Below are 26,499 nucleotides of genomic sequence, written 5' to 3' on the forward strand. Positions count from 1 at the left end.
CTCACCACCTCCAGGCCTGGCCCCACATCCTCCCAACCAACACTTCTTGGAAGTCACTCAAGCACACCCCACAACTGACCATAAGCTCAGTCCATCCTCGTGCTCTGCCTCGACATGCACAGAGATCTGCGTGGTTGCTCCCCAGGGCAACACGTCATGAAATGGTGCCTCCATGGTCAGTCTTACTACACTTCAGGTCAATCGAGTTGAATTTCAAGGCCCGCATTCCGATCTGGTGGATGGGGAGCCATGTCAAGCATTCCTCCTTGGGGACCACAGAGATTCCCAAACAGGGCCAATTTCTTCTGTGGCAGCATTCCCTACTGTGGCCCGTGCAAGGCCACCAAACAACAGCCATGCAGCTACGCCCTCCTCAGCCCACATCCCGGGACCACCCCTCCCCTTCAGGTCAACAGGGCCTCACGATGGACATGATAACGGGATGCCCAAGGGCTCTGCAAAGCCTTCATGGGGGAATGGACACCCAGAAGCCTTTTCTCCTCTGGAGGGGGCTCTCTGACAAACCAGTGGCTTCCGGAGAGGACGACCAACCCAGGAGAAGCTATGGTCCTGTGTATGCATGCAGACCCCATCAGAGGCCCCATTCGGATCAAGTGGCTCCAACAAAGCACCATGATCCCTCACAGAGTCCTGGCACAACCCCATTGAAGACCACGGCATGGCTTCCAGCCCTTGAAATAACCAGCAGCATCCTGCCTCCAAGCACCTGAGGATGGGCTCCTGCCTGCCTCTCACCATCTCTAGGCAGGGGGCATGAGCCTTCCCTACTGACAGGTTTTGGGAAGCCATAAAGCACACACCACAAGGGACCATTCCCTCAGTGGGTGATCATACTCTGGCGCTAGGTGCACAGAGGTCTCTAGAGATGTTCCGCCTGGGGCCAAGGAAGAAAACACTGCCTCGATGTGCTCTCTGACTAGAATACAGCTCTAATGAAGGCATGTGAGTGCACCAGATGTGAGCCCATAAATTTGGGGCAGCAGCAGACATTCCTCCTTGGTAGGCAGGAGGTTGCCAAAAGACTACCCTGTACTGCCTGCTGTGAGGGCGGCCAGCCCATAGTTCAAAATTCTCTGGGGCCTATCAGTAGCAACCAAAAGAGCCACTCACTGCGGAACATTCTGGCTGTGGTGAGTCCATTCCAAGGCTTGGCCTGAAACACAAAATTCAAAGCAGAAAGGCTTAAGGAAAGACTCCACCCATGGCTTCAGAACATGTGGGCCCTGGCACTATGGAGCAGGATAGAAAACCAAAGGTGGCAACACATCTTGGATATGTGGAAGCCATCTACACTGGGAGGAGTCTCAAGGGATTTCCTCGAGCGAGAGGCTGCTCCAACACCCACACCCAAACCCACACACACACCCACACCCAGGGCTCTGCAATGGACCAACAATGCAGGCCATCCTGCCCCTGCATCCCTCTGTTAGGCCTCAGCGTAATCCTATTGAGCATGATTTTTTGGTCATCAGCTCTCTTCAGGACCATATGAGTTCTCATCATCGACCCAACTGAGGCCCTCCTCACTCACCTGCGCCCTGCCACATGTGAAGGCTTACCTCAGATGCTTCCTGGAAAGAAGGATGCCTGAAGGGATGTGCCATTCTGTCGAATCCACGTGCTGGGCCAAGGCTCATGGTGATTGCCCTAGGGAACATAGGCCAAACACAGATCTTCATTTCTCTGGGGACGATGGCTGCCAAGAGGTGAGAAGGACAGCTGTGAGAACTCCAACTCCATGCTAGATGCATTGGGGCACGTGTGTGCCACACGCTCATGCATCGAATGATGCTACAAGAAATACCTGCAGCAATACATCCAGGAACATAGGGCCCAAATGTACCTCCACGCAGAGACAGGAACACATAGCTGAAACGCATACAAACAGCTCCCTACATAGCTTCCTTCCTGCCTCCCTTCCTCCAGAATGCTCTAGCTCCCTCCCCTTTGACCCTCGTCCTTGGCTCACTCCCTCCATCCATCCATACTTACAAAGATGAAGGCATGAGTGGACAGGTGGATCAATGCCATCTTATGTACCTTAATACTGTGTCAGGGGCAGATGAAATAACCAGTACGTATATGTCTCCCCAGGGAAGGACTAGCCTCATGGATCCTCCAGGCAGCACAAGGCCTGGCACCAGGTCTGCTTGGTGGGGAAAACACTGGGGGTGTTTCTGGGGGGAATGGAGACATTCCTCTGGGCCCGACCCTGGTGTGGGCAAGCGTGTGCTGGCCGATGTCACACTCGGCTTGTCCATGTGCACAACACCCAGACAATGAGGCCTTTATGTCCCACACAGTGGACATTCACAGGAGCTGGAGGGAGCTCTCTTGGTAGGCAGTGGCTCCCGTAGAGGAAGGCCAGCCCAAGAGATGCCACAGGCCTGTATCTGTATGCAGAACCCATGAAAGGGCCTGTCTGAGAAAACTGGCCTATCTGAGGGCCCATGATCCCTCACAGAGACCTGGGAAACCCCATTCCAGCAAGGGACCAGCCCTTCAGCTCTCACAAGAGCCAAGAGCATCTAGCTGCCAAGTCCCTGATGAAGGGTCCTTGTTGCCTCTCACCACCTCCAGGCCTGGCCCCACATCCTCCCAACCAACACTTCTTGGAAGTCACTCAAGCACACCCCACAACTGACCATAAGCTCAGTCCATCCTCGTGCTCTGCCTCGACATGCACAGAGATCTGCGTGGTTGCTCCCCAGGGCAACACGTCATGAAATGGTGCCTCCATGGTCAGTCTTACTACACTTCAGGTCAATCGAGTTGAATTTCAAGGCCCGCATTCCGATCTGGTGGATGGGGAGCCATGTCAAGCATTCCTCCTTGGGGACCACAGAGATTCCCAAACAGGGCCAATTTCTTCTGTGGCAGCATTCCCTACTGTGGCCCGTGCAAGGCCACCAAACAACAGCCATGCAGCTACGCCCTCCTCAGCCCACATCCCGGGACCACCCCTCCCCTTCAGGTCAACAGGGCCTCACGATGGACATGATAACGGGATGCCCAAGGGCTCTGCAAAGCCTTCATGGGGGAATGGACACCCAGAAGCCTTTTCTCCTCTGGAGGGGGCTCTCTGACAAACCAGTGGCTTCCGGAGAGGACGACCAACCCAGGAGAAGCTATGGTCCTGTGTATGCATGCAGACCCCATCAGAGGCCCCTTTCGGATCAAGTGGCTCCAACAAAGCACCATGATCCCTCACAGAGTCCTGGCACAACCCCATTGAAGACCACGGCATGGCTTCCAGCCCTTGAAATAACCAGCAGCATCCTGCCTCCAAGCACCTGAGGATGGGCTCCTGCCTGCCTCTCACCATCTCTAGGCAGGGGGCATGAGCCTTCCCTACTGACAGGTTTTGGGAAGCCATAAAGCACACACCACAAGGGACCATTCCCTCAGTTGGTGATCATACTCTGGCGCTAGGTGCACAGAGGTCTCTAGAGATGTTCCGCCTGGGGCCAAGGAAGAAAACACTGCCTCGATGTGCTCTCTGACTAGAATACAGCTCTAATGAAGGCATGTGAGTGCACCAGATGTGAGCCCATAAATTTGGGGCAGCAGCAGACATTCCTCCTTGGTAGGCAGGAGGTTGCCAAAAGACTACCCTGTACTGCCTGCTGTGAGGGCGGCCAGCCCATAGTTCAAAATTCTCTGGGGCCTATCAGTAGCAACCAAAAGAGCCACTCACTGCGGAACATTCTGGCTGTGGTGAGTCCATTCCAAGGCTTGGCCTGAAACACAAAATTCAAAGCAGAAAGGCTTAAGGAAAGACTCCACCCATGGCTTCAGAACATGTGGGCCCTGGCACTATGGAGCAGGATAGAAAACCAAAGGTGGCAACACATCTTGGATATGTGGAAGCCATCTACACTGGGAGGAGTCTCAAGGGATTTCCTCGAGCGAGAGGCTGCTCCAACACCCACACCCAAACCCACACACACACCCACACCCAGGGCTCTGCAATGGACCAACAATGCAGGCCATCCTGCCCCTGGATCCCTCTGTTAGGCCTCAGCGTAATCCTATTGAGCATGATTTTTTGGTCATCAGCTCTCTTCAGGACCATATGAGTTCTCATCATCGACCCAACTGAGGCCCTCCTCACTCACCTGCGCCCTGCCACATGTGAAGGCTTACCTCAGATGCTTCCTGGAAAGAAGGATGCCTGAAGGGATGTGCCATTCTGTCGAATCCACGTGCTGGGCCAAGGCTCATGGTGATTGCCCTAGGGAACATAGGCCAAACACAGATCTTCATTTCTCTGGGGACGATGGCTGCCAAGAGGTGAGAAGGACAGCTGTGAGAACTCCAACTCCATGCTAGATGCATTGGGGCACGTGTGTGCCACACGCTCATGCATCGAATGATGCTACAAGAAATACCTGCAGCAATACATCCAGGAACATAGGGCCCAAATGTACCTCCACGCAGAGACAGGAACACATAGCTGAAACGCATACAAACAGCTCCCTACATAGCTTCCTTCCTGCCTCCCTTCCTCCAGAATGCTCTAGCTCCCTCCCCTTTGACCCTCGTCCTTGGCTCACTCCCTCCATCCATCCATACTTACAAAGATGAAGGCATGAGTGGACAGGTGGATCAATGCCATCTTATGTACCTTAATACTGTGTCAGGGGCAGATGAAATAACCAGTACGTATATGTCTCCCCAGGGAAGGACTAGCCTCATGGATCCTCCAGGCAGCACAAGGCCTGGCACCAGGTCTGCTTGGTGGGGAAAACACTGGGGGTGTTTCTGGGGGGAATGGAGACATTCCTCTGGGCCCGACCCTGGTGTGGGCAAGCGTGTGCTGGCCGATGTCACACTCGGCTTGTCCATGTGCACAACACCCAGACAATGAGGCCTTTATGTCCCACACAGTGGACATTCACAGGAGCTGGAGGGAGCTCTCTTGGTAGGCAGTGGCTCCCGTAGAGGAAGGCCAGCCCAAGAGATGCCACAGGCCTGTATCTGTATGCAGAACCCATGAAAGGGCCTGTCTGAGAAAACTGGCCTATCTGAGGGCCCATGATCCCTCACAGAGACCTGGGAAACCCCATTCCAGCAAGGGACCAGCCCTTCAGCTCTCACAAGAGCCAAGAGCATCTAGCTGCCAAGTCCCTGATGAAGGGTCCTTGTTGCCTCTCACCACCTCCAGGCCTGGCCCCACATCCTCCCAACCAACACTTCTTGGAAGTCACTCAAGCACACCCCACAACTGACCATAAGCTCAGTCCATCCTCGTGCTCTGCCTCGACATGCACAGAGATCTGCGTGGTTGCTCCCCAGGGCAACACGTCATGAAATGGTGCCTCCATGGTCAGTCTTACTACACTTCAGGTCAATCGAGTTGAATTTCAAGGCCCGCATTCCGATCTGGTGGATGGGGAGCCATGTCAAGCATTCCTCCTTGGGGACCACAGAGATTCCCAAACAGGGCCAATTTCTTCTGTGGCAGCATTCCCTACTGTGGCCCGTGCAAGGCCACCAAACAACAGCCATGCAGCTACGCCCTCCTCAGCCCACATCCCGGGACCACCCCTCCCCTTCAGGTCAACAGGGCCTCACGATGGACATGATAACGGGATGCCCAAGGGCTCTGCAAAGCCTTCATGGGGGAATGGACACCCAGAAGCCTTTTCTCCTCTGGAGGGGGCTCTCTGACAAACCAGTGGCTTCCGGAGAGGACGACCAACCCAGGAGAAGCTATGGTCCTGTGTATGCATGCAGACCCCATCAGAGGCCCCATTCGGATCAAGTGGCTCCAACAAAGCACCATGATCCCTCACAGAGTCCTGGCACAACCCCATTGAAGACCACGGCATGGCTTCCAGCCCTTGAAATAACCAGCAGCATCCTGCCTCCAAGCACCTGAGGATGGGCTCCTGCCTGCCTCTCACCATCTCTAGGCAGGGGGCATGAGCCTTCCCTACTGACAGGTTTTGGGAAGCCATAAAGCACACACCACAAGGGACCATTCCCTCAGTGGGTGATCATACTCTGGCGCTAGGTGCACAGAGGTCTCTAGAGATGTTCCGCCTGGGGCCAAGGAAGAAAACACTGCCTCGATGTGCTCTCTGACTAGAATACAGCTCTAATGAAGGCATGTGAGTGCACCAGATGTGAGCCCATAAATTTGGGGCAGCAGCAGACATTCCTCCTTGGTAGGCAGGAGGTTGCCAAAAGACTACCCTGTACTGCCTGCTGTGAGGGCGGCCAGCCCATAGTTCAAAATTCTCTGGGGCCTATCAGTAGCAACCAAAAGAGCCACTCACTGCGGAACATTCTGGCTGTGGTGAGTCCATTCCAAGGCTTGGCCTGAAACACAAAATTCAAAGCAGAAAGGCTTAAGGAAAGACTCCACCCATGGCTTCAGAACATGTGGGCCCTGGCACTATGGAGCAGGATAGAAAACCAAAGGTGGCAACACATCTTGGATATGTGGAAGCCATCTACACTGGGAGGAGTCTCAAGGGATTTCCTCGAGCGAGAGGCTGCTCCAACACCCACACCCAAACCCACACACACACCCACACCCAGGGCTCTGCAATGGACCAACAATGCAGGCCATCCTGCCCCTGGATCCCTCTGTTAGGCCTCAGCGTAATCCTATTGAGCATGATTTTTTGGTCATCAGCTCTCTTCAGGACCATATGAGTTCTCATCATCGACCCAACTGAGGCCCTCCTCACTCACCTGCGCCCTGCCACATGTGAAGGCTTACCTCAGATGCTTCCTGGAAAGAAGGATGCCTGAAGGGATGTGCCATTCTGTCGAATCCACGTGCTGGGCCAAGGCTCATGGTGATTGCCCTAGGGAACATAGGCCAAACACAGATCTTCATTTCTCTGGGGACGATGGCTGCCAAGAGGTGAGAAGGACAGCTGTGAGAACTCCAACTCCATGCTAGATGCATTGGGGCACGTGTGTGCCACACGCTCATGCATCGAATGATGCTACAAGAAATACCTGCAGCAATACATCCAGGAACATAGGGCCCAAATGTACCTCCACGCAGAGACAGGAACACATAGCTGAAACGCATACAAACAGCTCCCTACATAGCTTCCTTCCTGCCTCCCTTCCTCCAGAATGCTCTAGCTCCCTCCCCTTTGACCCTCGTCCTTGGCTCACTCCCTCCATCCATCCATACTTACAAAGATGAAGGCATGAGTGGACAGGTGGATCAATGCCATCTTATGTACCTTAATACTGTGTCAGGGGCAGATGAAATAACCAGTACGTATATGTCTCCCCAGGGAAGGACTAGCCTCATGGATCCTCCAGGCAGCACAAGGCCTGGCACCAGGTCTGCTTGGTGGGGAAAACACTGGGGGTGTTTCTGGGGGGAATGGAGACATTCCTCTGGGCCCGACCCTGGTGTGGGCAAGCGTGTGCTGGCCGATGTCACACTCGGCTTGTCCATGTGCACAACACCCAGACAATGAGGCCTTTATGTCCCACACAGTGGACATTCACAGGAGCTGGAGGGAGCTCTCTTGGTAGGCAGTGGCTCCCGTAGAGGAAGGCCAGCCCAAGAGATGCCACAGGCCTGTATCTGTATGCAGAACCCATGAAAGGGCCTGTCTGAGAAAACTGGCCTATCTGAGGGCCCATGATCCCTCACAGAGACCTGGGAAACCCCATTCCAGCAAGGGACCAGCCCTTCAGCTCTCACAAGAGCCAAGAGCATCTAGCTGCCAAGTCCCTGATGAAGGGTCCTTGTTGCCTCTCACCACCTCCAGGCCTGGCCCCACATCCTCCCAACCAACACTTCTTGGAAGTCACTCAAGCACACCCCACAACTGACCATAAGCTCAGTCCATCCTCGTGCTCTGCCTCGACATGCACAGAGATCTGCGGGGTTGCTCCCCAGGGCAACACGTCATGAAATGGTGCCTCCATGGTCAGTCTTACTACACTTCAGGTCAATCGAGTTGAATTTCAAGGCCCGCATTCCGATCTGGTGGATGGGGAGCCATGTCAAGCATTCCTCCTTGGGGACCACAGAGATTCCCAAACAGGGCCAATTTCTTCTGTGGCAGCATTCCCTACTGTGGCCCGTGCAAGGCCACCAAACAACAGCCATGCAGCTACGCCCTCCTCAGCCCACATCCCGGGACCACCCCTCCCCTTCAGGTCAACAGGGCCTCACGATGGACATGATAACGGGATGCCCAAGGGCTCTGCAAAGCCTTCATGGGGGAATGGACACCCAGAAGCCTTTTCTCCTCTGGAGGGGGCTCTCTGACAAACCAGTGGCTTCCGGAGAGGACGACCAACCCAGGAGAAGCTATGGTCCTGTGTATGCATGCAGACCCCATCAGAGGCCCCTTTCGGATCAAGTGGCTCCAACAAAGCACCATGATCCCTCACAGAGTCCTGGCACAACCCCATTGAAGACCACGGCATGGCTTCCAGCCCTTGAAATAACCAGCAGCATCCTGCCTCCAAGCACCTGAGGATGGGCTCCTGCCTGCCTCTCACCATCTCTAGGCAGGGGGCATGAGCCTTCCCTACTGACAGGTTTTGGGAAGCCATAAAGCACACACCACAAGGGACCATTCCCTCAGTGGGTGATCATACTCTGGCGCTAGGTGCACAGAGGTCTCTAGAGATGTTCCGCCTGGGGCCAAGGAAGAAAACACTGCCTCGATGTGCTCTCTGACTAGAATACAGCTCTAATGAAGGCATGTGAGTGCACCAGATGTGAGCCCATAAATTTGGGGCAGCAGCAGACATTCCTCCTTGGTAGGCAGGAGGTTGCCAAAAGACTACCCTGTACTGCCTGCTGTGAGGGCGGCCAGCCCATAGTTCAAAATTCTCTGGGGCCTATCAGTAGCAACCAAAAGAGCCACTCACTGCGGAACATTCTGGCTGTGGTGAGTCCATTCCAAGGCTTGGCCTGAAACACAAAATTCAAAGCAGAAAGGCTTAAGGAAAGACTCCACCCATGGCTTCAGAACATGTGGGCCCTGGCACTATGGAGCAGGATAGAAAACCAAAGGTGGCAACACATCTTGGATATGTGGAAGCCATCTACACTGGGAGGAGTCTCAAGGGATTTCCTCGAGCGAGAGGCTGCTCCAACACCCACACCCAAACCCACACACACACCCACACCCAGGGCTCTGCAATGGACCAACAATGCAGGCCATCCTGCCCCTGGATCCCTCTGTTAGGCCTCAGCGTAATCCTATTGAGCATGATTTTTTGGTCATCAGCTCTCTTCAGGACCATATGAGTTCTCATCATCGACCCAACTGAGGCCCTCCTCACTCACCTGCGCCCTGCCACATGTGAAGGCTTACCTCAGATGCTTCCTGGAAAGAAGGATGCCTGAAGGGATGTGCCATTCTGTCGAATCCACGTGCTGGGCCAAGGCTCATGGTGATTGCCCTAGGGAACATAGGCCAAACACAGATCTTCATTTCTCTGGGGACGATGGCTGCCAAGAGGTGAGAAGGACAGCTGTGAGAACTCCAACTCCATGCTAGATGCATTGGGGCACGTGTGTGCCACACGCTCATGCATCGAATGATGCTACAAGAAATACCTGCAGCAATACATCCAGGAACATAGGGCCCAAATGTACCTCCACGCAGAGACAGGAACACATAGCTGAAACGCATACAAACAGCTCCCTACATAGCTTCCTTCCTGCCTCCCTTCCTCCAGAATGCTCTAGCTCCCTCCCCTTTGACCCTCGTCCTTGGCTCACTCCCTCCATCCATCCATACTTACAAAGATGAAGGCATGAGTGGACAGGTGGATCAATGCCATCTTATGTACCTTAATACTGTGTCAGGGGCAGATGAAATAACCAGTACGTATATGTCTCCCCAGGGAAGGACTAGCCTCATGGATCCTCCAGGCAGCACAAGGCCTGGCACCAGGTCTGCTTGGTGGGGAAAACACTGGGGGTGTTTCTGGGGGGAATGGAGACATTCCTCTGGGCCCGACCCTGGTGTGGGCAAGCGTGTGCTGGCCGATGTCACACTCGGCTTGTCCATGTGCACAACACCCAGACAATGAGGCCTTTATGTCCCACACAGTGGACATTCACAGGAGCTGGAGGGAGCTCTCTTGGTAGGCAGTGGCTCCCGTAGAGGAAGGCCAGCCCAAGAGATGCCACAGGCCTGTATCTGTATGCAGAACCCATGAAAGGGCCTGTCTGAGAAAACTGGCCTATCTGAGGGCCCATGATCCCTCACAGAGACCTGGGAAACCCCATTCCAGCAAGGGACCAGCCCTTCAGCTCTCACAAGAGCCAAGAGCATCTAGCTGCCAAGTCCCTGATGAAGGGTCCTTGTTGCCTCTCACCACCTCCAGGCCTGGCCCCACATCCTCCCAACCAACACTTCTTGGAAGTCACTCAAGCACACCCCACAACTGACCATAAGCTCAGTCCATCCTCGTGCTCTGCCTCGACATGCACAGAGATCTGCGTGGTTGCTCCCCAGGGCAACACGTCATGAAATGGTGCCTCCATGGTCAGTCTTACTACACTTCAGGTCAATCGAGTTGAATTTCAAGGCCCGCATTCCGATCTGGTGGATGGGGAGCCATGTCAAGCATTCCTCCTTGGGGACCACAGAGATTCCCAAACAGGGCCAATTTCTTCTGTGGCAGCATTCCCTACTGTGGCCCGTGCAAGGCCACCAAACAACAGCCATGCAGCTACGCCCTCCTCAGCCCACATCCCGGCACCACCCCTCCCCTTCAGGTCAACAGGGCCTCACGATGGACATGATAACGGGATGCCCAAGGGCTCTGCAAAGCCTTCATGGGGGAATGGACACCCAGAAGCCTTTTCTCCTCTGGAGGGGGCTCTCTGACAAACCAGTGGCTTCCGGAGAGGACGACCAACCCAGGAGAAGCTATGGTCCTGTGTATGCATGCAGACCCCATCAGAGGCCCCTTTCGGATCAAGTGGCTCCAACAAAGCACCATGATCCCTCACAGAGTCCTGGCACAACCCCATTGAAGACCACGGCATGGCTTCCAGCCCTTGAAATAACCAGCAGCATCCTGCCTCCAAGCACCTGAGGATGGGCTCCTGCCTGCCTCTCACCATCTCTAGGCAGGGGGCATGAGCCTTCCCTACTGACAGGTTTTGGGAAGCCATAAAGCACACACCACAAGGGACCATTCCCTCAGTTGGTGATCATACTCTGGCGCTAGGTGCACAGAGGTCTCTAGAGATGTTCCGCCTGGGGCCAAGGAAGAAAACACTGCCTCGATGTGCTCTCTGACTAGAATACAGCTCTAATGAAGGCATGTGAGTGCACCAGATGTGAGCCCATAAATTTGGGGCAGCAGCAGACATTCCTCCTTGGTAGGCAGGAGGTTGCCAAAAGACTACCCTGTACTGCCTGCTGTGAGGGCGGCCAGCCCATAGTTCAAAATTCTCTGGGGCCTATCAGTAGCAACCAAAAGAGCCACTCACTGCGGAACATTCTGGCTGTGGTGAGTCCATTCCAAGGCTTGGCCTGAAACACAAAATTCAAAGCAGAAAGGCTTAAGGAAAGACTCCACCCATGGCTTCAGAACATGTGGGCCCTGGCACTATGGAGCAGGATAGAAAACCAAAGGTGGCAACACATCTTGGATATGTGGAAGCCATCTACACTGGGAGGAGTCTCAAGGGATTTCCTCGAGCGAGAGGCTGCTCCAACACCCACACCCAAACCCACACACACACCCACACCCAGGGCTCTGCAATGGACCAACAATGCAGGCCATCCTGCCCCTGGATCCCTCTGTTAGGCCTCAGTGTAATCCTATTGAGCATGATTTTTTGGTCATCAGCTCTCTTCAGGACCATATGAGTTCTCATCATCGACCCAACTGAGGCCCTCCTCACTCACCTGCGCCCTGCCACATGTGAAGGCTTACCTCAGATGCTTCCTGGAAAGAAGGATGCCTGAAGGGATGTGCCATTCTGTCGAATCCACGTGCTGGGCCAAGGCTCATGGTGATTGCCCTAGGGAACATAGGCCAAACACAGATCTTCATTTCTCTGGGGACGATGGCTGCCAAGAGGTGAGAAGGACAGCTGTGAGAACTCCAACTCCATGCTAGATGCATTGGGGCACGTGTGTGCCACACGCTCATGCATCGAATGATGCTACAAGAAATACCTGCAGCAATACATCCAGGAACATAGGGCCCAAATGTACCTCCACGCAGAGACAGGAACACATAGCTGAAACGCATACAAACAGCTCCCTACATAGCTTCCTTCCTGCCTCCCTTCCTCCAGAATGCTCTAGCTCCCTCCCCTTTGACCCTCGTCCTTGGCTCACTCCCTCCATCCATCCATACTTACAAAGATGAAGGCATGAGTGGACAGGTGGATCAATGCCATCTTATGTACCTTAATACTGTGTCAGGGGCAGATGAAATAACCAGTACGTATATGTCTCCCCAGGGAAGGACTAGCCTCATGGATCCTCCAGGCAGCACAAGGCCTGGCACCAGGTCTGCTTGGTGGGGAAAACACTGGGGGTGTTTCTGGGGGGAATGGAGACATTCCTCTGGGCCCGACCCTGGTGTGGGCAAGCGTGTGCTGGCCGATGTCACACTCGGCTTGTCCATGTGCACAACACCCAGACAATGAGGCCTTTATGTCCCACACAGTGGACATTCACAGGAGCTGGAGGGAGCTCTCTTGGTAGGCAGTGGCTCCCGTAGAGGAAGGCCAGCCCAAGAGATGCCACAGGCCTGTATCTGTATGCAGAACCCATGAAAGGGCCTGTCTGAGAAAACTGGCCTATCTGAGGGCCCATGATCCCTCACAGAGACCTGGGAAACCCCATTCCAGCAAGGGACCAGCCCTTCAGCTCTCACAAGAGCCAAGAGCATCTAGCTGCCAAGTCCCTGATGAAGGGTCCTTGTTGCCTCTCACCACCTCCAGGCCTGGCCCCACATCCTCCCAACCAACACTTCTTGGAAGTCACTCAAGCACACCCCACAACTGACCATAAGCTCAGTCCATCCTCGTGCTCTGCCTCGACATGCACAGAGATCTGCGTGGTTGCTCCCCAGGGCAACACGTCATGAAATGGTGCCTCCATGGTCAGTCTTACTACACTTCAGGTCAATCGAGTTGAATTTCAAGGCCCGCATTCCGATCTGGTGGATGGGGAGCCATGTCAAGCATTCCTCCTTGGGGACCACAGAGATTCCCAAACAGGGCCAATTTCTTCTGTGGCAGCATTCCCTACTGTGGCCCGTGCAAGGCCACCAAACAACAGCCATGCAGCTACGCCCTCCTCAGCCCACATCCCGGGACCACCCCTCCCCTTCAGGTCAACAGGGCCTCACGATGGACATGATAACGGGATGCCCAAGGGCTCTGCAAAGCCTTCATGGGGGAATGGACACCCAGAAGCCTTTTCTCCTCTGGAGGGGGCTCTCTGACAAACCAGTGGCTTCCGGAGAGGACGACCAACCCAGGAGAAGCTATGGTCCTGTGTATGCATGCAGACCCCATCAGAGGCCCCTTTCGGATCAAGTGGCTCCAACAAAGCACCATGATCCCTCACAGAGTCCTGGCACAACCCCATTGAAGACCACAGCATGGCTTCCAGCCCTTGAAATAACCAGCAGCATCCTGCCTCCAAGCACCTGAGGATGGGCTCCTGCCTGCCTCTCACCATCTCTAGGCAGGGGGCATGAGCCTTCCCTACTGACAGGTTTTGGGAAGCCATAAAGCACACACCACAAGGGACCATTCCCTCAGTTGGTGATCATACTCTGGCGCTAGGTGCACAGAGGTCTCTAGAGATGTTCCGCCTGGGGCCAAGGAAGAAAACACTGCCTCGATGTGCTCTCTGACTAGAATACAGCTCTAATGAAGGCATGTGAGTGCACCAGATGTGAGCCCATAAATTTGGGGCAGCAGCAGACATTCCTCCTTGGTAGGCAGGAGGTTGCCAAAAGACTACCCTGTACTGCCTGCTGTGAGGGCGGCCAGCCCATAGTTCAAAATTCTCTGGGGCCTATCAGTAGCAACCAAAAGAGCCACTCACTGCGGAACATTCTGGCTGTGGTGAGTCCATTCCAAGGCTTGGCCTGAAACACAAAATTCAAAGCAGAAAGGCTTAAGGAAAGACTCCACCCATGGCTTCAGAACATGTGGGCCCTGGCACTATGGAGCAGGATAGAAAACCAAAGGTGGCAACACATCTTGGATATGTGGAAGCCATCTACACTGGGAGGAGTCTCAAGGGATTTCCTCGAGCGAGAGGCTGCTCCAACACCCACACCCAAACCCACACACACACCCACACCCAGGGCTCTGCAATGGACCAACAATGCAGGCCATCCTGCCCCTGGATCCCTCTGTTAGGCCTCAGCGTAATCCTATTGAGCATGATTTTTTGGTCATCAGCTCTCTTCAGGACCATATGAGTTCTCATCATCGACCCAACTGAGGCCCTCCTCACTCACCTGCGCCCTGCCACATGTGAAGGCTTACCTCAGATGCTTCCTGGAAAGAAGGATGCCTGAAGGGATGTGCCATTCTGTCGAATCCACGTGCTGGGCCAAGGCTCATGGTGATTGCCCTAGGGAACATAGGCCAAACACAGATCTTCATTTCTCTGGGGACGATGGCTGCCAAGAGGTGAGAAGGACAGCTGTGAGAACTCCAACTCCATGCTAGATGCATTGGGGCACGTGTGTGCCACACGCTCATGCATCGAATGATGCTACAAGAAATACCTGCAGCAATACATCCAGGAACATAGGGCCCAAATGTACCTCCACGCAGAGACAGGAACACATAGCTGAAACGCATACAAACAGCTCCCTACATAGCTTCCTTCCTGCCTCCCTTCCTCCAGAATGCTCTAGCTCCCTCCCCTTTGACCCTCGTCCTTGGCTCACTCCCTCCATCCATCCATACTTACAAAGATGAAGGCATGAGTGGACAGGTGGATCAATGCCATCTTATGTACCTTAATACTGTGTCAGGGGCAGATGAAATAACCAGTACGTATATGTCTCCCCAGGGAAGGACTAGCCTCATGGATCCTCCAGGCAGCACAAGGCCTGGCACCAGGTCTGCTTGGTGGGGAAAACACTGGGGGTGTTTCTGGGGGGAATGGAGACATTCCTCTGGGCCCGACCCTGGTGTGGGCAAGCGTGTGCTGGCCGATGTCACACTCGGCTTGTCCATGTGCACAACACCCAGACAATGAGGCCTTTATGTCCCACACAGTGGACATTCACAGGAGCTGGAGGGAGCTCTCTTGGTAGGCAGTGGCTCCCGTAGAGGAAGGCCAGCCCAAGAGATGCCACAGGCCTGTATCTGTATGCAGAACCCATGAAAGGGCCTGTCTGAGAAAACTGGCCTATCTGAGGGCCCATGATCCCTCACAGAGACCTGGGAAACCCCATTCCAGCAAGGGACCAGCCCTTCAGCTCTCACAAGAGCCAAGAGCATCTAGCTGCCAAGTCCCTGATGAAGGGTCCTTGTTGCCTCTCACCACCTCCAGGCCTGGCCCCACATCCTCCCAACCAACACTTCTTGGAAGTCACTCAAGCACACCCCACAACTGACCATAAGCTCAGTCCATCCTCGTGCTCTGCCTCGACATGCACAGAGATCTGCGTGGTTGCTCCCCAGGGCAACACGTCATGAAATGGTGCCTCCATGGTCAGACTTACTACACTTCAGGTCAATCGAGTTGAATTTCAAGGCCCGCATTCCGATCTGGTGGATGGGGAGCCATGTCAAGCATTCCTCCTTGGGGACCACAGAGATTCCCAAACAGGGCCAATTTCTTCTGTGGCAGCATTCCCTACTGTGGCCCGTGCAAGGCCACCAAACAACAGCCATGCAGCTACGCCCTCCTCAGCCCACATCCCGGGACCACCCCTCCCCTTCAGGTCAACAGGGCCTCACGATGGACATGATAACGGGATGCCCAAGGGCTCTGCAAAGCCTTCATGGGGGAATGGACACCCAGAAGCCTTTTCTCCTCTGGAGGGGGCTCTCTGACAAACCAGTGGCTTCCGGAGAGGACGACCAACCCAGGAGAAGCTATGGTCCTGTGTATGCATGCAGACCCCATCAGAGGCCCCTTTCGGATCAAGTGGCTCCAACAAAGCACCATGATCCCTCACAGAGTCCTGGCACAACCCCATTGAAGACCACAGCATGGCTTCCAGCCCTTGAAATAACCAGCAGCATCCTGCCTCCAAGCACCTGAGGATGGGCTCCTGCCTGCCTCTCACCATCTCTAGGCAGGGGGCATGAGCCTTCCCTACTGACAGGTTTTGGGAAGCCATAAAGCACACACCACAAGGGACCATTCCCTCAGTTGGTGATCATACTCTGGCGCTAGGTGCACAGAGGTCTCTAGAGATGTTCCGCCTGGGGCCAAGGAAGAAAACACTGCCTCGATGTGCTCTCTGACTAGAATACAGCTCTAATGAAGGCATGTGAGTGCACCAGATGTGAGCCCATAAATTTGGGGCAGCAGCAGACATTCCTCCTTGGTAGGCAGGAGGTTGCCAAAAGACTACCCTGTACTGCCTGCTGTGAGGGCGGCCAGCCCATAGTTCAAAATTCTCTGGGGCCTATCAGTAGCAACCAAAAGAGCCACTCACTGCGGAACATTCTGGCTGTGGTGAGTCCATTCCAAGGCTTGGCCTGAAACACAAAATTCAAAGCAGAAAGGCTTAAGGAAAGACTCCACCCATGGCTTCAGAACATGTGGGCCCTGGCACTATGGAGCAGGATAGAAAACCAAAGGTGGCAACACATCTTGGATATGTGGAAGCCATCTACACTGGGAGGAGTCTCAAGGGATTTCCTCGAGCGAGAGGCTGCTCCAACACCCACACCCAAACCCACACACACACCCACACCCAGGGCTCTGCAATGGACCAACAATGCAGGCCATCCTGCCCCTGGATCCCTCTGTTAGGCCTCAGCGTAATCCTATTGAGCATGATTTTTTGGTCATCAGCTCTCTTCAGGACCATATGAGTTCTCATCATCGACCCAACTGAGGCCCTCCTCACTCACCTGCGCCCTGCCACATGTGAAGGCTTACCTCAGATGCTTCCTGGAAAGAAGGATGCCTGAAGGGATGTGCCATTCTGTCGAATCCACGTGCTGGGCCAAGGCTCATGGTGATTGCCCTAGGGAACATAGGCCAAACACAGATCTTCATTTCTCTGGGGACGATGGCTGCCAAGAGGTGAGAAGGACAGCTGTGAGAACTCCAACTCCATGCTAGATGCATTGGGGCACGTGTGTGCCACACGCTCATGCATCGAATGATGCTACAAGAAATACCTGCAGCAATACATCCAGGAACATAGGGCCCAAATGTACCTCCACGCAGAGACAGGAACACATAGCTGAAACGCATACAAACAGCTCCCTACATAGCTTCCTTCCTGCCTCCCTTCCTCCAGAATGCTCTAGCTCCCTCCCCTTTGACCCTCGTCCTTGGCTCACTCCCTCCATCCATCCATACTTACAAAGATGAAGGCATGAGTGGACAGGTGGATCAATGCCATCTTATGTACCTTAATACTGTGTCAGGGGCAGATGAAATAACCAGTACGTATATGTCTCCCCAGGGAAGGACTAGCCTCATGGATCCTCCAGGCAGCACAAGGCCTGGCACCAGGTCTGCTTGGTGGGGAAAACACTGGGGGTGTTTCTGGGGGGAATGGAGACATTCCTCTGGGCCCGACCCTGGTGTGGGCAAGCGTGTGCTGGCCGATGTCACACTCGGCTTGTCCATGTGCACAACACCCAGACAATGAGGCCTTTATGTCCCACACAGTGGACATTCACAGGAGCTGGAGGGAGCTCTCTTGGTAGGCAGTGGCTCCCGTAGAGGAAGGCCAGCCCAAGAGATGCCACAGGCCTGTATCTGTATGCAGAACCCATGAAAGGGCCTGTCTGAGAAAACTGGCCTATCTGAGGGCCCATGATCCCTCACAGAGACCTGGGAAACCCCATTCCAGCAAGGGACCAGCCCTTCAGCTCTCACAAGAGCCAAGAGCATCTAGCTGCCAAGTCCCTGATGAAGGGTCCTTGTTGCCTCTCACCACCTCCAGGCCTGGCCCCACATCCTCCCAACCAACACTTCTTGGAAGTCACTCAAGCACACCCCACAACTGACCATAAGCTCAGTCCATCCTCGTGCTCTGCCTCGACATGCACAGAGATCTGCGTGGTTGCTCCCCAGGGCAACACGTCATGAAATGGTGCCTCCATGGTCAGTCTTACTACACTTCAGGTCAATCGAGTTGAATTTCAAGGCCCGCATTCCGATCTGGTGGATGGGGAGCCATGTCAAGCATTCCTCCTTGGGGACCACAGAGATTCCCAAACAGGGCCAATTTCTTCTGTGGCAGCATTCCCTACTGTGGCCCGTGCAAGGCCACCAAACAACAGCCATGCAGCTACGCCCTCCTCAGCCCACATCCCGGGACCACCCCTCCCCTTCAGGTCAACAGGGCCTCACGATGGACATGATAACGGGATGCCCAAGGGCTCTGCAAAGCCTTCATGGGGGAATGGACACCCAGAAGCCTTTTCTCCTCTGGAGGGGGCTCTCTGACAAACCAGTGGCTTCCGGAGAGGACGACCAACCCAGGAGAAGCTATGGTCCTGTGTATGCATGCAGACCCCATCAGAGGCCCCTTTCGGATCAAGTGGCTCCAACAAAGCACCATGATCCCTCACAGAGTCCTGGCACAACCCCATTGAAGACCACGGCATGGCTTCCAGCCCTTGAAATAACCAGCAGCATCCTGCCTCCAAGCACCTGAGGATGGGCTCCTGCCTGCCTCTCACCATCTCTAGGCAGGGGGCATGAGCCTTCCCTACTGACAGGTTTTGGGAAGCCATAAAGCACACACCACAAGGGACCATTCCCTCAGTTGGTGATCATACTCTGGCGCTAGGTGCACAGAGGTCTCTAGAGATGTTCCGCCTGGGGCCAAGGAAGAAAACACTGCCTCGATGTGCTCTCTGACTAGAATACAGCTCTAATGAAGGCATGTGAGTGCACCAGATGTGAGCCCATAAATTTGGGGCAGCAGCAGACATTCCTCCTTGGTAGGCAGGAGGTTGCCAAAAGACTACCCTGTACTGCCTGCTGTGAGGGCGGCCAGCCCATAGTTCAAAATTCTCTGGGGCCTATCAGTAGCAACCAAAAGAGCCACTCACTGCGGAACATTCTGGCTGTGGTGAGTCCATTCCAAGGCTTGGCCTGAAACACAAAATTCAAAGCAGAAAGGCTTAAGGAAAGACTCCACCCATGGCTTCAGAACATGTGGGCCCTGGCACTATGGAGCAGGATAGAAAACCAAAGGTGGCAACACATCTTGGATATGTGGAAGCCATCTACACTGGGAGGAGTCTCAAGGGATTTCCTCGAGCGAGAGGCTGCTCCAACACCCACACCCAAACCCACACACACACCCACACCCAGGGCTCTGCAATGGACCAACAATGCAGGCCATCCTGCCCCTGGATCCCTCTGTTAGGCCTCAGCGTAATCCTATTGAGCATGATTTTTTGGTCATCAGCTCTCTTCAGGACCATATGAGTTCTCATCATCGACCCAACTGAGGCCCTCCTCACTCACCTGCGCCCTGCCACATGTGAAGGCTTACCTCAGATGCTTCCTGGAAAGAAGGATGCCTGAAGGGATGTGCCATTCTGTCGAATCCACGTGCTGGGCCAAGGCTCATGGTGATTGCCCTAGGGAACATAGGCCAAACACAGATCTTCATTTCTCTGGGGACGATGGCTGCCAAGAGGTGAGAAGGACAGCTGTGAGAACTCCAACTCCATGCTAGATGCATTGGGGCACGTGTGTGCCACACGCTCATGCATCGAATGATGCTACAAGAAATACCTGCAGCAATACATCCAGGAACATAGGGCCCAAATGTACCTCCACGCAGAGACAGGAACACATAGCTGAAACGCATACAAACAGCTCCCTACATAGCTTCCTTCCTGCCTCCCTTCCTCCAGAATGCTCTAGCTCCCTCCCCTTTGACCCTCGTCCTTGGCTCACTCCCTCCATCCATCCATACTTACAAAGATGAAGGCATGAGTGGACAGGTGGATCAATGCCATCTTATGTACCTTAATACTGTGTCAGGGGCAGATGAAATAACCAGTACGTATATGTCTCCCCAGGGAAGGACTAGCCTCATGGATCCTCCAGGCAGCACAAGGCCTGGCACCAGGTCCGCTTGGTGGGGAAAACACTGGGGGTGTTTCTGGGGGGAATGGAGACATTCCTCTGGGCCCGACCCTGGTGTGGGCAAGCGTGTGCTGGCCGATGTCACACTCGGCTTGTCCATGTGCACAACACCCAGACAATGAGGCCTTTATGTCCCACACAGTGGACATTCACAGGAGCTGGAGGGAGCTCTCTTGGTAGGCAGTGGCTCCCGTAGAGGAAGGCCAGCCCAAGAGATGCCACAGGCCTGTATCTGTATGCAGAACCCATGAAAGGGCCTGTCTGAGAAAACTGGCCTATCTGAGGGCCCATGATCCCTCACAGAGACCTGGGAAACCCCATTCCAGCAAGGGACCAGCCCTTCAGCTCTCACAAGAGCCAAGAGCATCTAGCTGCCAAGTCCCTGATGAAGGGTCCTTGTTGCCTCTCACCACCTCCAGGCCTGGCCCCACATCCTCCCAACCAACACTTCTTGGAAGTCACTCAAGCACACCCCACAACTGACCATAAGCTCAGTCCATCCTCGTGCTCTGCCTCGACATGCACAGAGATCTGCGTGGTTGCTCCCCAGGGCAACACGTCATGAAATGGTGCCTCCATGGTCAGTCTTACTACACTTCAGGTCAATCGAGTTGAATTTCAAGGCCCGCATTCCGATCTGGTGGATGGGGAGCCATGTCAAGCATTCCTCCTTGGGGACCACAGAGATTCCCAAACAGGGCCAATTTCTTCTGTGGCAGCATTCCCTACTGTGGCCCGTGCAAGGCCACCAAACAACAGCCATGCAGCTACGCCCTCCTCAGCCCACATCCCGGGACCACCCCTCCCCTTCAGGTCAACAGGGCCTCACGATGGACATGATAACGGGATGCCCAAGGGCTCTGCAAAGCCTTCATGGGGGAATGGACACCCAGAAGCCTTTTCTCCTCTGGAGGGGGCTCTCTGACAAACCAGTGGCTTCCGGAGAGGACGACCAACCCAGGAGAAGCTATGGTCCTGTGTATGCATGCAGACCCCATCAGAGGCCCCATTCGGATCAAGTGGCTCCAACAAAGCACCATGATCCCTCACAGAGTCCTGGCACAACCCCATTGAAGACCACGGCATGGCTTCCAGCCCTTGAAATAACCAGCAGCATCCTGCCTCCAAGCACCTGAGGATGGGCTCCTGCCTGCCTCTCACCATCTCTAGGCAGGGGGCATGAGCCTTCCCTACTGACAGGTTTTGGGAAGCCATAAAGCACACACCACAAGGGACCATTCCCTCAGTGGGTGATCATACTCTGGCGCTAGGTGCACAGAGGTCTCTAGAGATGTTCCGCCTGGGGCCAAGGAAGAAAACACTGCCTCGATGTGCTCTCTGACTAGAATACAGCTCTAATGAAGGCATGTGAGTGCACCAGATGTGAGCCCATAAATTTGGGGCAGCAGCAGACATTCCTCCTTGGTAGGCAGGAGGTTGCCAAAAGACTACCCTGTACTGCCTGCTGTGAGGGCGGCCAGCCCATAGTTCAAAATTCTCTGGGGCCTATCAGTAGCAACCAAAAGAGCCACTCACTGCGGAACATTCTGGCTGTGGTGAGTCCATTCCAAGGCTTGGCCTGAAACACAAAATTCAAAGCAGAAAGGCTTAAGGAAAGACTCCACCCATGGCTTCAGAACATGTGGGCCCTGGCACTATGGAGCAGGATAGAAAACCAAAGGTGGCAACACATCTTGGATATGTGGAAGCCATCTACACTGGGAGGAGTCTCAAGGGATTTCCTCGAGCGAGAGGCTGCTCCAACACCCACACCCAAACCCACACACACACCCACACCCAGGGCTCTGCAATGGACCAACAATGCAGGCCATCCTGCCCCTGGATCCCTCTGTTAGGCCTCAGCGTAATCCTATTGAGCATGATTTTTTGGTCATCAGCTCTCTTCAGGACCATATGAGTTCTCATCATCGACCCAACTGAGGCCCTCCTCACTCACCTGCGCCCTGCCACATGTGAAGGCTTACCTCAGATGCTTCCTGGAAAGAAGGATGCCTGAAGGGATGTGCCATTCTGTCGAATCCACGTGCTGGGCCAAGGCTCATGGTGATTGCCCTAGGGAACATAGGCCAAACACAGATCTTCATTTCTCTGGGGACGATGGCTGCCAAGAGGTGAGAAGGACAGCTGTGAGAACTCCAACTCCATGCTAGATGCATTGGGGCACGTGTGTGCCACACGCTCATGCATCGAATGATGCTACAAGAAATACCTGCAGCAATACATCCAGGAACATAGGGCCCAAATGTACCTCCACGCAGAGACAGGAACACATAGCTGAAACGCATACAAACAGCTCCCTACATAGCTTCCTTCCTGCCTCCCTTCCTCCAGAATGCTCTAGCTCCCTCCCCTTTGACCCTCGTCCTTGGCTCACTCCCTCCATCCATCCATACTTACAAAGATGAAGGCATGAGTGGACAGGTGGATCAATGCCATCTTATGTACCTTAATACTGTGTCAGGGGCAGATGAAATAACCAGTACGTATATGTCTCCCCAGGGAAGGACTAGCCTCATGGATCCTCCAGGCAGCACAAGGCCTGGCACCAGGTCTGCTTGGTGGGGAAAACACTGGGGGTGTTTCTGGGGGGAATGGAGACATTCCTCTGGGCCCGACCCTGGTGTGGGCAAGCGTGTGCTGGCCGATGTCACACTCGGCTTGTCCATGTGCACAACACCCAGACAATGAGGCCTTTATGTCCCACACAGTGGACATTCACAGGAGCTGGAGGGAGCTCTCTTGGTAGGCAGTGGCTCCCGTAGAGGAAGGCCAGCCCAAGAGATGCCACAGGCCTGTATCTGTATGCAGAACCCATGAAAGGGCCTGTCTGAGAAAACTGGCCTATCTGAGGGCCCATGATCCCTCACAGAGACCTGGGAAACCCCATTCCAGCAAGGGACCAGCCCTTCAGCTCTCACAAGAGCCAAGAGCATCTAGCTGCCAAGTCCCTGATGAAGGGTCCTTGTTGCCTCTCACCACCTCCAGGCCTGGCCCCACATCCTCCCAACCAACACTTCTTGGAAGTCACTCAAGCACACCCCACAACTGACCATAAGCTCAGTCCATCCTCGTGCTCTGCCTCGACATGCACAGAGATCTGCGTGGTTGCTCCCCAGGGCAACACGTCATGAAATGGTGCCTCCATGGTCAGTCTTACTACACTTCAGGTCAATCGAGTTGAATTTCAAGGCCCGCATTCCGATCTGGTGGATGGGGAGCCATGTCAAGCATTCCTCCTTGGGGACCACAGAGATTCCCAAACAGGGCCAATTTCTTCTGTGGCAGCATTCCCTACTGTGGCCCGTGCAAGGCCACCAAACAACAGCCATGCAGCTACGCCCTCCTCAGCCCACATCCCGGGACCACCCCTCCCCTTCAGGTCAACAGGGCCTCACGATGGACATGATAACGGGATGCCCAAGGGCTCTGCAAAGCCTTCATGGGGGAATGGACACCCAGAAGCCTTTTCTCCTCTGGAGGGGGCTCTCTGACAAACCAGTGGCTTCCGGAGAGGACGACCAACCCAGGAGAAGCTATGGTCCTGTGTATGCATGCAGACCCCATCAGAGGCCCCTTTCGGATCAAGTGGCTCCAACAAAGCACCATGATCCCTCACAGAGTCCTGGCACAACCCCATTGAAGACCACAGCATGGCTTCCAGCCCTTGAAATAACCAGCAGCATCCTGCCTCCAAGCACCTGAGGATGGGCTCCTGCCTGCCTCTCACCATCTCTAGGCAGGGGGCATGAGCCTTCCCTACTGACAGGTTTTGGGAAGCCATAAAGCACACACCACAAGGGACCATTCCCTCAGTTGGTGATCATACTCTGGCGCTAGGTGCACAGAGGTCTCTAGAGATGTTCCGCCTGGGGCCAAGGAAGAAAACACTGCCTCGATGTGCTCTCTGACTAGAATACAGCTCTAATGAAGGCATGTGAGTGCACCAGATGTGAGCCCATAAATTTGGGGCAGCAGCAGACATTCCTCCTTGGTAGGCAGGAGGTTGCCAAAAGACTACCCTGTACTGCCTGCTGTGAGGGCGGCCAGCCCATAGTTCAAAATTCTCTGGGGCCTATCAGTAGCAACCAAAAGAGCCACTCACTGCGGAACATTCTGGCTGTGGTGAGTCCATTCCAAGGCTTGGCCTGAAACACAAAATTCAAAGCAGAAAGGCTTAAGGAAAGACTCCACCCATGGCTTCAGAACATGTGGGCCCTGGCACTATGGAGCAGGATAGAAAACCAAAGGTGGCAACACATCTTGGATATGTGGAAGCCATCTACACTGGGAGGAGTCTCAAGGGATTTCCTCGAGCGAGAGGCTGCTCCAACACCCACACCCAAACCCACAACCACACCCACACCCAGGGCTCTGCAATGGACCAACAATGCAGGCCATCCTGCCCCTGGATCCCTCTGTTAGGCCTCAGCGTAATCCTATTGAGCATGATTTTTTGGTCATCAGCTCTCTTCAGGACCATATGAGTTCTCATCATCGACCCAACTGAGGCCCTCCTCACTCACCTGCGCCCTGCCACATGTGAAGGCTTACCTCAGATGCTTCCTGGAAAGAAGGATGCCTGAAGGGATGTGCCATTCTGTCGAATCCACGTGCTGGGCCAAGGCTCATGGTGATTGCCCTAGGGAACATAGGCCAAACACAGATCTTCATTTCTCTGGGGACGATGGCTGCCAAGAGGTGAGAAGGACAGCTGTGAGAACTCCAACTCCATGCTAGATGCATTGGGGCACGTGTGTGCCACACGCTCATGCATCGAATGATGCTACAAGAAATACCTGCAGCAATACATCCAGGAACATAGGGCCCAAATGTACCTCCACGCAGAGACAGGAACACATAGCTGAAACGCATACAAACAGCTCCCTACATAGCTTCCTTCCTGCCTCCCTTCCTCCAGAATGCTCTAGCTCCCTCCCCTTTGACCCTCGTCCTTGGCTCACTCCCTCCATCCATCCATACTTACAAAGATGAAGGCATGAGTGGACAGGTGGATCAATGCCATCTTATGTACCTTAATACTGTGTCAGGGCAGATGAAATAACCAGTACGTATATGTCTCCCCAGGGAAGGACTAGCCTCATGGATCCTCCAGGCAGCACAAGGCCTGGCACCAGGTCCGCTTGGTGGGGAAAACACTGGGGGTGTTTCTGGGGGGAATGGAGACATTCCTCTGGGCCCGACCCTGGTGTGGGCAAGCGTGTGCTGGCCGATGTCACACTCGGCTTGTCCATGTGCACAACACCCAGACAATGAGGCCTTTATGTCCCACACAGTGGACATTCACAGGAGCTGGAGGGAGCTCTCTTGGTAGGCAGTGGCTCCCGTAGAGGAAGGCCAGCCCAAGAGATGCCACAGGCCTGTATCTGTATGCAGAACCCATGAAAGGGCCTGTCTGAGAAAACTGGCCTATCTGAGGGCCCATGATCCCTCACAGAGACCTGGGAAACCCCATTCCAGCAAGGGACCAGCCCTTCAGCTCTCACAAGAGCCAAGAGCATCTAGCTGCCAAGTCCCTGATGAAGGGTCCTTGTTGCCTCTCACCACCTCCAGGCCTGGCCCCACATCCTCCCAACCAACACTTCTTGGAAGTCACTCAAGCACACCCCACAACTGACCATAAGCTCAGTCCATCCTCGTGCTCTGCCTCGACATGCACAGAGATCTGCGTGGTTGCTCCCCAGGGCAACACGTCATGAAATGGTGCCTCCATGGTCATTCTTACTACACTTCAGGTCAATCGAGTTGAATTTCAAGGCCCGCATTCCGATCTGGTGGATGGGGAGCCATGTCAAGCATTCCTCCTTGGGGACCACAGAGATTCCCAAACAGGGCCAATTTCTTCTGTGAGCAGCATTCCCTACTGTGGCCCGTGCAAGGCCACCAAACAACAGCCATGCAGCTACGCCCTCCTCAGCCCACATCCCGGGACCACCCCTCCCCTTCAGGTCAACAGGGCCTCACGATGGACATGATAACGGGATGCCCAAGGGCTCTGCAAAGCCTTCATGGGGAATGGACACCCAGAAGCCTTTTCTCCTCTGAGGGGGCTCTCTGACAAACCAGTGGCTTCCGGAGAGGACGACCAACCCAGGAGAAGCTATGGTCCTGTGTATGCATGCAGACCCCATCAGAGGCCCCATTCGGATCAAGTGGCTCCAACAAAGCA

General features: G+C 54.4%; 10 non-coding genes across 10 annotated transcripts; all 10 read right to left on the minus strand.

Moving 5' to 3' along the window:
- Nucleotides 1–1,449: 1,449 nt before the first annotated feature.
- On the minus strand, nt 1,450–1,530 carry LOC130847506 (small nucleolar RNA SNORD115). The gene has a single exon (XR_009052262.1). It is a non-coding gene; the product is annotated as a small nucleolar RNA SNORD115 (small nucleolar RNA).
- Nucleotides 1,531–4,036: 2,506 nt separating this feature from the next.
- LOC130847507 (small nucleolar RNA SNORD115) lies at nt 4,037–4,117 on the minus strand. Its single transcript, XR_009052263.1, has one exon. It is a non-coding gene; the product is annotated as a small nucleolar RNA SNORD115 (small nucleolar RNA).
- A 2,506-nt stretch (nt 4,118–6,623) lies between these two features.
- LOC130847508 (small nucleolar RNA SNORD115) lies at nt 6,624–6,704 on the minus strand. The gene has a single exon (XR_009052264.1). It is a non-coding gene; the product is annotated as a small nucleolar RNA SNORD115 (small nucleolar RNA).
- Nucleotides 6,705–9,210: 2,506 nt separating this feature from the next.
- Nucleotides 9,211–9,291, minus strand: LOC130847509 (small nucleolar RNA SNORD115). The gene has a single exon (XR_009052265.1). It is a non-coding gene; the product is annotated as a small nucleolar RNA SNORD115 (small nucleolar RNA).
- Nucleotides 9,292–11,797: 2,506 nt separating this feature from the next.
- LOC130847727 (small nucleolar RNA SNORD115) lies at nt 11,798–11,878 on the minus strand. The gene has a single exon (XR_009052470.1). It is a non-coding gene; the product is annotated as a small nucleolar RNA SNORD115 (small nucleolar RNA).
- A 2,506-nt stretch (nt 11,879–14,384) lies between these two features.
- On the minus strand, nt 14,385–14,465 carry LOC130847510 (small nucleolar RNA SNORD115). Its single transcript, XR_009052266.1, has one exon. It is a non-coding gene; the product is annotated as a small nucleolar RNA SNORD115 (small nucleolar RNA).
- Nucleotides 14,466–16,971: 2,506 nt separating this feature from the next.
- On the minus strand, nt 16,972–17,052 carry LOC130847511 (small nucleolar RNA SNORD115). Its single transcript, XR_009052267.1, has one exon. It is a non-coding gene; the product is annotated as a small nucleolar RNA SNORD115 (small nucleolar RNA).
- A 2,506-nt stretch (nt 17,053–19,558) lies between these two features.
- LOC130847512 (small nucleolar RNA SNORD115) lies at nt 19,559–19,639 on the minus strand. Its single transcript, XR_009052268.1, has one exon. It is a non-coding gene; the product is annotated as a small nucleolar RNA SNORD115 (small nucleolar RNA).
- A 2,506-nt stretch (nt 19,640–22,145) lies between these two features.
- Nucleotides 22,146–22,226, minus strand: LOC130847513 (small nucleolar RNA SNORD115). Its single transcript, XR_009052269.1, has one exon. It is a non-coding gene; the product is annotated as a small nucleolar RNA SNORD115 (small nucleolar RNA).
- A 2,506-nt stretch (nt 22,227–24,732) lies between these two features.
- LOC130847515 (small nucleolar RNA SNORD115) lies at nt 24,733–24,813 on the minus strand. The gene has a single exon (XR_009052271.1). It is a non-coding gene; the product is annotated as a small nucleolar RNA SNORD115 (small nucleolar RNA).
- Nucleotides 24,814–26,499: the final 1,686 nt, after the last annotated feature.

This window comes from Hippopotamus amphibius, chromosome 2 (assembly GCF_030028045.1).
Source record: "Hippopotamus amphibius kiboko isolate mHipAmp2 chromosome 2, mHipAmp2.hap2, whole genome shotgun sequence".
Classification (NCBI taxonomy): Eukaryota; Metazoa; Chordata; class Mammalia; order Artiodactyla; family Hippopotamidae; genus Hippopotamus; species Hippopotamus amphibius.